At 36.8% G+C, this 10,000-nt stretch overlaps 1 protein-coding gene across 10 annotated transcripts in view; it reads right to left on the minus strand.

Moving 5' to 3' along the window:
* The window catches only part of CDIN1 (CDAN1 interacting nuclease 1), a 132,946-nt gene that overhangs the window by 84,916 nt on the left and 38,030 nt on the right, over positions 1 to 10,000 (minus strand). The gene's annotated exons all lie outside the window — the stretch shown is intronic.

The raw sequence follows: 10,000 nt of genomic DNA on the forward strand, positions 1-10,000 counted from the left end.
CAGTGATTAGGGAATTATACAATAAAGTCTATATCCAGTACATTATGTTTTTAATGATCACTCTAACAAGCACTTAAGTGACTGTGATACACTAAGGAATGACCAATACCACTGCATAAGGGGAAGCTGAACATCACTAATCTCTTGTAATTTTTGGACATGCCATAAGAAAGAAAACGAAAGAAAAAAAGACTGTGTTAAAAAATCTTTGTTGAAGTTCATTTGTAGAACCTAAGGAAACAAACTAGTCACACACACACACACGAAGAAAAACCCCAAAGCCCTGTCAAGGATTAGACTCTCAGAAATACATGTCCATTTCCTCACGGCAAAAGGCAACAGTGGCGTGAGGTTAAGTTGACACATACTAAATCGGGTTGTTTAAAATGTTTTGTAAAGACCTAACAAAAGTAAGTGCTAAGGTTATAGAGGATTCAAATATGTCAAACTTGGGTTATGATCCTGCAGGTGACTCTGAATAAACTGGCACCTATTGAAAAGCTGTAGCTCCACATAGCTGCAAGTTTCAGGTCGAGTACATGATGGCCTTGCATACGTCTTTTCAGGGCTGGGGCCTCATTTACTTTACTGAAACAAAGGCAAAGAAATCTCAGAGCATAAGATTAAGGCTAAATGAATACATGCTTCAATAGCAGATTGAGAAGAAGAATTTTTAAGTGAAACATGTGCCTCCTCATTCTGTCTACTGAATTGTTTTACCAGTCTGAAAAAAACAAAATTAACTGTAAATCAAGCAATTCTTGATACTGAATGAAGTAAACAGTTCTGTAATGTGGCAGCAGCTAGGGAAAGCACTGAGAAAAAAAAGAATCAGCCCCAAAGCAGGGAGAAAGAAGAAAGTTCTTCAGAAAACCAGATAGAATTCTGATTTGTGACCTTGAGACAGGCAAGAAAGTCTACAGTCTTGAAGATAAGATTAGGAGCAACTGTATTACTAAGGATTCAAGATATTAATTCAAAATTATTTTTAAAAAGCTGTTTCTATTACTTGAACTTTCAGTTGTTCCTAGCTTTCTTAAAGAAAACAGCAACAGGGAATAGACACAGTTGCACCTCCTAAAGAGAAAGATACTTTACGTTGCAATTCCCAGTCTAAAGTTAATCTGAATTATGGGATTCCACTGTTGAAAAAGTGAAGAATTTGGGGCTTAGCATTTGGAGACTATGCCTTCAGAGTCACTAGAATAAAGTCCAAGATAGAAAATATTCCCAAATCATAGCATCCAGTAATGCACAGTGGTAGAAACAGGTCAGTTATTTGTACATTTTACCAGTCTCTAAACTGACTGAAGCAAGTTTGCGCATTCCCTAACAACTGACTCTAATTAGGATGAACAAGAAGAAATGGACTTGGAAACATCACCAAACTCCTTATAACTGATACCTCTTGCTTAGACTCACCTGGAACCATTACAGTCATTTCTGTCATCCTATCTCAAAAATGTCCACTTGACATCCAGGGGTTCCAAGACAGAAAAGAATCAGTGGTGGCCTGAAAAAACTTACAACTCTTGTGCAAAAGAAGCATTTTTAGAAGACACAAAAAAAGAGGGACATCACAAAAGAAGATGTCTGCTTACCATTTCTGTTGAGTGTCAGAACACCCCTGGGCATTCATGTAACTCTGCAGAAAGCACTTAGATTTCAACCTTTTTTCTATGCAAAGACACGTGTTTATGAAACTCAAAGCTACAAAACATCAGGGCCAAAGACATCACAGGATTTTAAAAATGCTGGATATTTAGAATTGTGAGTATTCAAACTAAAAAGAAAACCAAGCAAACTGAAATAATAGCAATTCTCAAAAAGGAATCAGCATTTTGGAAGTGATACAGAACAAATGCCATTATTTGCTTTAAGAACTTCTTTGGGAGACAAAAGATATATGGGTAAAGGTTATCTGTAAGTGCCTACTGCAGAGAATTTGTTGTTCCCCTACCACATAAAAATACCTCTTGCCAAAATGCCCAGTACTACCTACTGTCAAGCACAGGATTCTAGCCTATGGAACAATGTATAGCTGTTTTTGTCACTTTCTGAAGGTCAACATGTCTTACAGCACCTTTATCGTTTTCCCATCTTGTGGTACAATTGACAGAAGCAACATTTCATCTATACTGTAACTGTGGGGGGCAGAGTTGGGAGTGAATTTTCTGAAACCTATCACGCCTAGGGCTGCTTTCATAGATGCAGCAACTGTTATCTACATTAAACAATTTTATGATTAAGAAAAGATCACTAATTGATCTGGTATGACAATTATCACATTAATACATAATGTGATTCAGCCAAAAAAAAAAATAATTAGACAAGTAATGCTGCAACTGCATGATGGTAAAAAATACCATTTTACCAAAGATCTATTCTGGCACCTACTTGAGGACCAGGTGCCAAATTAAAAGCGTATCTCATCCAATTTTTGAAAAAGTTTTAAGGAATTTGAGCTAAAAAAGCTAGACATACGCATTGCTTAGGGAACAGTGATTTGAAAAGAACAAATTCACCTACATTCTGCAATATCCTCCTGATCCATCTTCATGGGAAGACTGCAGAAGAAGAAAGGCATTTTAGCCAAGCAGTGTAATGCTGTACTTGTCTACTCCAACAGAACTCATGCCGTAAGAGTGAAATTTGTATGTACTGGGGAATGAAGAAAGGAAGAAATGGAGTTTCTTCTGAATAGCCTATTTGAGACTGTGCAGTGAACACAGGGCCCCCACTCCCATCTGCTCCCCATGAAAGCCACATTTCTTTCACTTTTTCCTCTCTAAAAAATACAGAACATTTATATATGTATACTAAAACAAAACAAAGTGAAACCCACCAAACCAAACACTTCACTGCATATGCTGCTTCTCCTTGGAAGAAGAAAAGAGAACAAAGAACATGTGACAGATATGCAGTCATACAGCTTAACGCACTACTGGAAGGCATTCAGATATAGGAGGATAAAGGATAAGCTCCTATATAGAATGGAGAACAAAGTAAATTGCAGGGGAAAAAGGACTAGATTTTTTTTTTTTTTTAACCACCCAAAACAGGGTTCTTGAGCCACAAAGAATTTTTTTGGGAGAGGTATCACCGCAAATTTTGTGTACATGAGTAATAGATCAAAGTCAACAAATAATTCCTTAAAAAGACTAAGCAATCAGTAAAATAACATGCCCACCATGTGAACTGGAAATATATTCCCTATTTCACTGTGGAAAACTATTGGGAGTAGTTTTAATTTTTAATTAAGAAGAAGTACTATAACCCATTTATTAAATATGTTTTGAATGGCTCCATCGTGAATTAAGGTCAAAATACAATTTCTAAATTCTCAAGCTATGACGTAAGATTAGCTTTATTGATCTTCTGCATGATTTGTAGGAGCCCCCAATCATTATTTTGACAGTTTTATCATACAGTAATAGACTTCCTTTTAGATAATTACAGTTACTACGTTCAGTTTCAATCTTCTGTAGGACTTTTCCTTAGATAATCACACCTAGATCGCGTTTCTTTCTGTAGTCATACATATGCAATAAACTTTGGATAACAGCATTAATTATTTTAACACCATAATTTTAAGGCTTACCAAAACAAGTTCAAGGGCTAATTATACAAGAAAACTTTAATCTTGAAAATCTGTCACAAAATTAGTTTTATAAGTAATGAGCATCTACTTTAGGGAAACAAAAAGCAGAATACGTAATGTTAATAGACCACAAAAGTTATTTAAAGTTGTTAAATTGTCCACATCTCGTGTTTCAATTTATACCTGTTTCTCATCCTACCACCATGTCACTGCTGTTAACAGCCTGCATCTGTCTTCCTAATAACCTTCCACAGGTACCAGCTGGCTGTTCTTCAGCCGCCCAAAACCATCTCTTCTCCCAGCTGAAGAAGCCCCAGTTCCCTCTCAGCCTCTTCGCATGGGGCAAGGGATCCAGTCCCTTTACTATCTTGGTGGTTGGCCAGTGAACTCACCTCAGTCAACCAACATCTCCCTTGTACAGCTGTGGTTTAAGCCAGAAGGAGCCCAGAGTTCTGCTGCTGAGCTGAATCAGAGTCTCAAAGGCATCAAATAGCACAGTGCTGACCATGCTGCAACCATAAAGCAGTGACTGAGTAGGGCCAGTCATGTGTTCCCCTCCTGCCTGAGGATTCCACATATATTTTTTGCACGGTCTGGCCTATCTAATGTTTAACTATTAATTTAAAAATCAGAAGAGACCTCAGCTGGCAGCATTATACTTTGTTGACCTGACTATTGTGATTTTCGAATAGTGGGTTCCAACCTCCTTAGTCAAAGAAGTGATTAAACTCAGGTAAGTTTATTACTTGCAGTCTCTATCATCTTTTGGAGAAAGGAGACCCAAAAAAGAAACTAAAAACGGAGTTTGTTTTATTTTAGCTAAAAGATTGGAACACCTAACCTAAGGAGAGGTTTCAGGATCATGGATCCTACATGGAAAAAAAAAAATCCCAACAGCAGCCCTCAGCAAATTGTTTTTCATTGGTTTTCAACGCTTTTTCAACTGCTTATCAGTGTTTTCTTTGGTGTTTTTCCACTGGCTGCTCAAGACAGTTCCAAAGATGTCAAACATTTGGATCTCCCTTTCAAACGACTCTTCCTGAATTTTGTTGTATAGTCACCTTTTAATTGAGATGTCTCAGTAACACCCTTCAGGCACTGCATTGAGCACCGTTTTTAGCTTTTAAGCTTTTTGCTCAAGCAGAGTCATTCTGAAGTAGAGCAAAGTTAAGTCACACAATACTTTTTTAGCTCCTCCAATACAAAGGACATGGATGCTGTAGTTATTAAGGACAAAACTGGTGGTAAAATGTTCCAGGAATTTAATGCTCATGTGTCAGCACAGTGTTGCATATATGCTAGGGGAAGGTTTGAAGAAAAGTTTAAATTGGGTTATTTGCAGTGAAAGGCATTTTTAGCAAAGACAGCAAGACCCATTCCTGCTGCTGTTGGTAAGTTATGCTCAAGTAGCAATATATATACAGATGCTAGTGAATCTGCTATGGAAGGAATACGTCTCACACTAAAGAATGTTTACCTCCCGTGAGTTTGAAGATATCCATTTCTATAAACAGAAACAACTTACTGTAGTTGAGGGCTGTGATTTAAAATCTGAGATGACACTGGTCAAGTAGCTCACTGATGTGCAATCATTAACACCAAGCACTTTCTTTACCTAACAGGACATAGGCTTTCTCTAATATATTCTATAAAGAGAAGCTGGAATAGTCCAAAGAAAAGTAACTTTTAGGATTTGAAGGCAAACAGCTTTTCTCAGCAATACTGTCTCAAGAAAAGTTTTCTCCAGCACCAATTCATCAGTGCACTACTGAGGCTGCATTCATCAGATGTTTATATCTGATATAATCTAAGAAATAAGAAGACTGAGCCTTGCTCAGTGTTATAGAAAAGCTACTGAATTTTCTCTGAAAAAGTGGACAACAGACTTATAGAGGTTAAAAAGAAAAATTGCCCTTCATCTTGTGCTCATCCATTTTTCCCCTTCTAAACTTAAAGAGGAAGCAGGGAATGAGTACACGTGGATTCAGAAGTGTCTAGCTCTCACAAATCCATGCCTGTCAAGTACAAGATTGAATCCTTGTCTTTGCTTTGACACAAGCTCTCTACAGGACTGTGGCCAAGTTAATTAACCTGTTCATGGTTCAACTGTTTCATTTGTAAACTGGGAGTAGTATTTGGACCAAACTCAAACATGGCTAGTGAATAAGCTAGTATTTCAAGATCATCAGGAAGAAGGTGATGTGTAGCGGTTAGAAACCCAGTCATGTCAGCATCGTTCACTTCAGTTGTGCATGCTGTCCAGAGCGAGTGGAAATAAAAATAAGTATTTTCCCACATAGAAAAAGAAAAGAAAGACCAACAGTGCTGGCTGCACTAACCTAACGTCAGTATTCATGTTGAAAGTATATAGTAAAACTGGTCACATGAAAAATGTTCTTTTGCATTGTAGCCTCAGCCTCCTGCTTCTGTTCCACTATGCTTTTCTCATCCAAGAGTTAATGGGATGAAAATAAGCTGCTCGCATGCAACCCACATTGGGACTCTAGAACCACTCTCCAGTTTCTTCAGCAAAAGTTTTAATTCAATTTCAACTTAATTCAATAACAATTTTCAATTGTAAGAGAAGTTTGCTTTGAATACCTGCATGAGACCTGTTCTGTAGCTGCATGACAAGATTATTACACAGCAAATTAAAAAAAGCATCTTGTTAACAGTCAATCTAATGGTGAAGAAAAAATAGTTTCCCCATTCCTAAAAAGAGAACAAGTGAAATACTGACAAGCAGATCAAAAAACTGGAGTGCACTCTAATTTCAGAGGCAGAATCTGGACTCTGATGCAGAGGGAATCTTTTTTGTTTCTGTTTTGACAATGTAGAATTTGTTTTCACTAGGGTAAGTAATCTGCTTTGAAAGCTGTCCCTATCCTCACCCATTCTCTCCAAAGCAACTAAAGGAAGACAGATGTTTCCCATAGTCAAGAGGAAGATACACAGTAATGAGATATCTAAAAAACTGTTGGGTTTTTTTTTTTCCAGAGAGGGAACTTCTAGTTCTGGAAGCACAGCTTAAACCTCTGATATACTTCCTGTCCCTGCCTTTGTAAAAATATTCTGCATTATCAGTATGAACTCAAAAATAGGAATATGGAGAAATGGAAAAATTAAGAGTAACTTCAAATGCTTGTTTAGAAACACTATCACTGGTCAAAAATGACACTTTCTCAAGACTCACTCTGTGTTTAATAGTATGTGTGCAAATGCAAATAAACTGTAATTTATGCGATGTTATCATTTTGAACAGTGAAATCAACTGTCAGTCAACAGAATGCAAACCTAATGGACCACAGTCAGAAGTCACCCAGCAAAATACTCGACCTAAGTATAAAGCTCTTGTTTTCCGATACTAATTGGCTTGAACAAAATTTAATCCATGTGGAAAAACACACACAAAAAAGTACAACAGAACATTGCCAAGACCTACTGTGCACCTGTAATTTTTACTGGAAGGCAACCTACTGCAACTTAAGTTTTTGCATATTGAGTAGACATAAAGTGAAGATAGTGTTATATTCAAGACTCTTTTTACAACCAGCAATATATTGCATTTAGCATTTTCACAGCCTAAAAGACTAGTGATTGGTCCTGTTGTATGTCTAGATTTGTTAGGCACATAGTAATTTCTCTTAAATATGCTGTATTTTAACATAACTACAGGATATCAGCCTGAAACCAAATCCTTACTCCCGTGGATTCTGCATTAGCACACTCTGATAATTAGACAATGGTAATACACTTCTGAAAGATGAAGCATATTCCTACAGTATGTGTATCAGGTAGCAAACACTCTGTAATAAAGAAAAATGTGAAATAAGACTTATTCGAATGTATCTTTTAATTCCTGCAGATTTAAGCAATTTGAGATTCTTGCATAAGAGCTTCTTCAGAGTTGAAAATAATTTCTAAAAGCTAACTATGAAGCATTTTCTAGCAGAGGTGATACAACTTCGAAATTGATTTTATGTATGGTAAGGACTGTTGACATACAAGCAACTCACATTTAGGTAGCATTCTTGGAGCAAACAGTTTATGTTATGTATGCTGTATAAATATACTAGACGATTTTGAAGCCAGAGTTTTGAATTACCTTTTATTATACATACTGTCTAAAATTTAGTAATTATAGTTGTACTGTGCAATTTGTAATGCTGCAGAATGCTTGTTTTAGAACTGCTTTCTAATTCTGGCCTTCCATCTCTCTGTCTTCACTTGGCAAGTGGACTGTAGATGCATTTCAACAAAGTGATGGATACTAGCGCTGCCCTGCCAAACCTCTCAACCTGAGCATATAAACTGCAACTCATTGCTTTTTTTTTTTTTTTTAAACATTTCACCAAAAGCTGTGTGTAGAAATCCTGATGATATTGGTTTCTCTTTTAAAGTTGCTTATTCACTAGCTAAGAGAAAGTAGAGGAAGGTGGGAGGATATTCTGACCTTATATACATGTTACTGTCATGTTAATAATCAATAGCAGGTAGTCATACAGAAGCAGCTTGAGATTGTATCTTGCATTATTATCTAAGTGTAAATAAAAAGAGGGCAGAAAAGGTAAGATTAAAAAAAAATGTAAGTTTTGCACTTCTTCCTCTTTATGTAATTGCAATTATGAATTTCTATTCCTGTTTAACATCTTTACCAATGACCTGGAGGATGCAAAAGAGTATACTTTCCTCAAGTTTGCAGATGACACCAAACTGGGAGGAAGAGCTGCCATTCAGATGGGCCTAGACAGACAGGCTAGAGGAGTGGGCCAGCAAGAATCTCATGAAATTTAATAAGGGCAAATGAAGAGTCTTGTACCTGAGAAGGAGGAACCCCTGGCAACAATGCAGGCTGAGACGGACTGGCTGGGAAGCAGCCCTGCAGAAAAGGACCTGGGGGCCCTGGTGAGGCAGCGAGCTGAACATGAGCCAGCACTGTATTGTGGCAGAGGTGGTGGACAACAGCAACTTGGGCTTTACTATAAGGAGCAGAACCAGCAGATTGAGGGAAGTGATTATCCCCTTTACTTGGCATTTATTAGACTACATCTAGAATACTGTTTTGCACCCTGGAGTTCAATGTTTTAAAAGGATTCTAAGTCTCTAAGTACAGATTTTATCTATTTTAATGACAACATCAATTTTATTTTTCTTTTTAGGATACAGAGATAACGGCAATAAATGATGGTACGTTCATAGGGTTCCATTATGCTTGTATAAGGCACTCTCTTCCCTTGGCCCCACAGTTTTGTTAGGAGTTAATCTTCCATACATTGATAGAATAATCTGAGAGATTTAATAAGGTAACAGGCAGAAGAATTATTACGGTGCTCGGTTGAGTAATAGGTTTTGAACTTGGTTAAGTCAAAGGATACATAGAGAGAGTACATTCTTCAAATTGTTCAGCAAGCCAACAGAACTTGAAGCTTGTCACAGACTGAAAACTGGCACACAAGGCTCCCCTGCTCAAACCCAGATAGTAAAAACTCTAAAAGGATATATTTTGTTCACATCCAGAAACTGTATACTTTTCTTCAACAATATGCAGAATGGTGATTACTACAGCATAATTGACTTTGACGTACTAAAAAAACAGTAGGTGGTATAGAGGTCAATTTTAAACACTATTACTTCACGTAAGAAAACTGTAGAGAACTCAATAGTATTTTTGACTGCAACTGCATTATACTGCATAAATAGGGAATTTGGTGTGATAACACAGTAATCTCTACCCTAAGACCAAAGTTACTGGAAAAAAAAAAAAAAAGGCTATCAAATCAGGAAGGTTGTTTTATGGAATGGAAGAAGACTAGGCCATGAAGTGTACGATTTCCCACTACACTTAAACTACTTGGGCAGAATTTAAGTCCATGTTCCGTATTTGTTTTAAAGGAAGTACTAAAGGTAATATACTGTTAGTTACTCTATACTGTTAGTTATTCTATAATGGCAAACTCCTTTCCTAGAAATATAGGTCAGTTGGTGGAAAACTTTTCCATCATTAGTACTGATGTCTTTATATAAAAAGATTTTTGCTTTCAACAGATTTTGTTGCCTATCTTGCAAAGAGAAATGTAAATACTCCTTCTCAGTGATAATTCTGCTCCCATATTCCTTAGCCCACAGATTTACTTTTCTAGTTTCTGATTCTTCAGAAACAAATAAAAACTCCTTCCCAAAAACTTTCACTTATGAAGATGCACACACTATAAACAACTTTCACCTGATACAACATGCTGTGTTTAAAATCACAGCCAAAACATATTTTCTTTATATTCAAAATAGATTATTGCAAAGTGGGTGGTGTGTCTTTTTTAAATGGTGTTTGTGTTACGTGACATCTTTTAATCCTTTGCATTGTGTAATTCTATGGTTTAAAGTCTATACACAAGAGAGTCA

This window comes from Strix aluco, chromosome 4, assembly GCF_031877795.1.
Source record: "Strix aluco isolate bStrAlu1 chromosome 4, bStrAlu1.hap1, whole genome shotgun sequence".
Classification (NCBI taxonomy): Eukaryota; Metazoa; Chordata; class Aves; order Strigiformes; family Strigidae; genus Strix; species Strix aluco.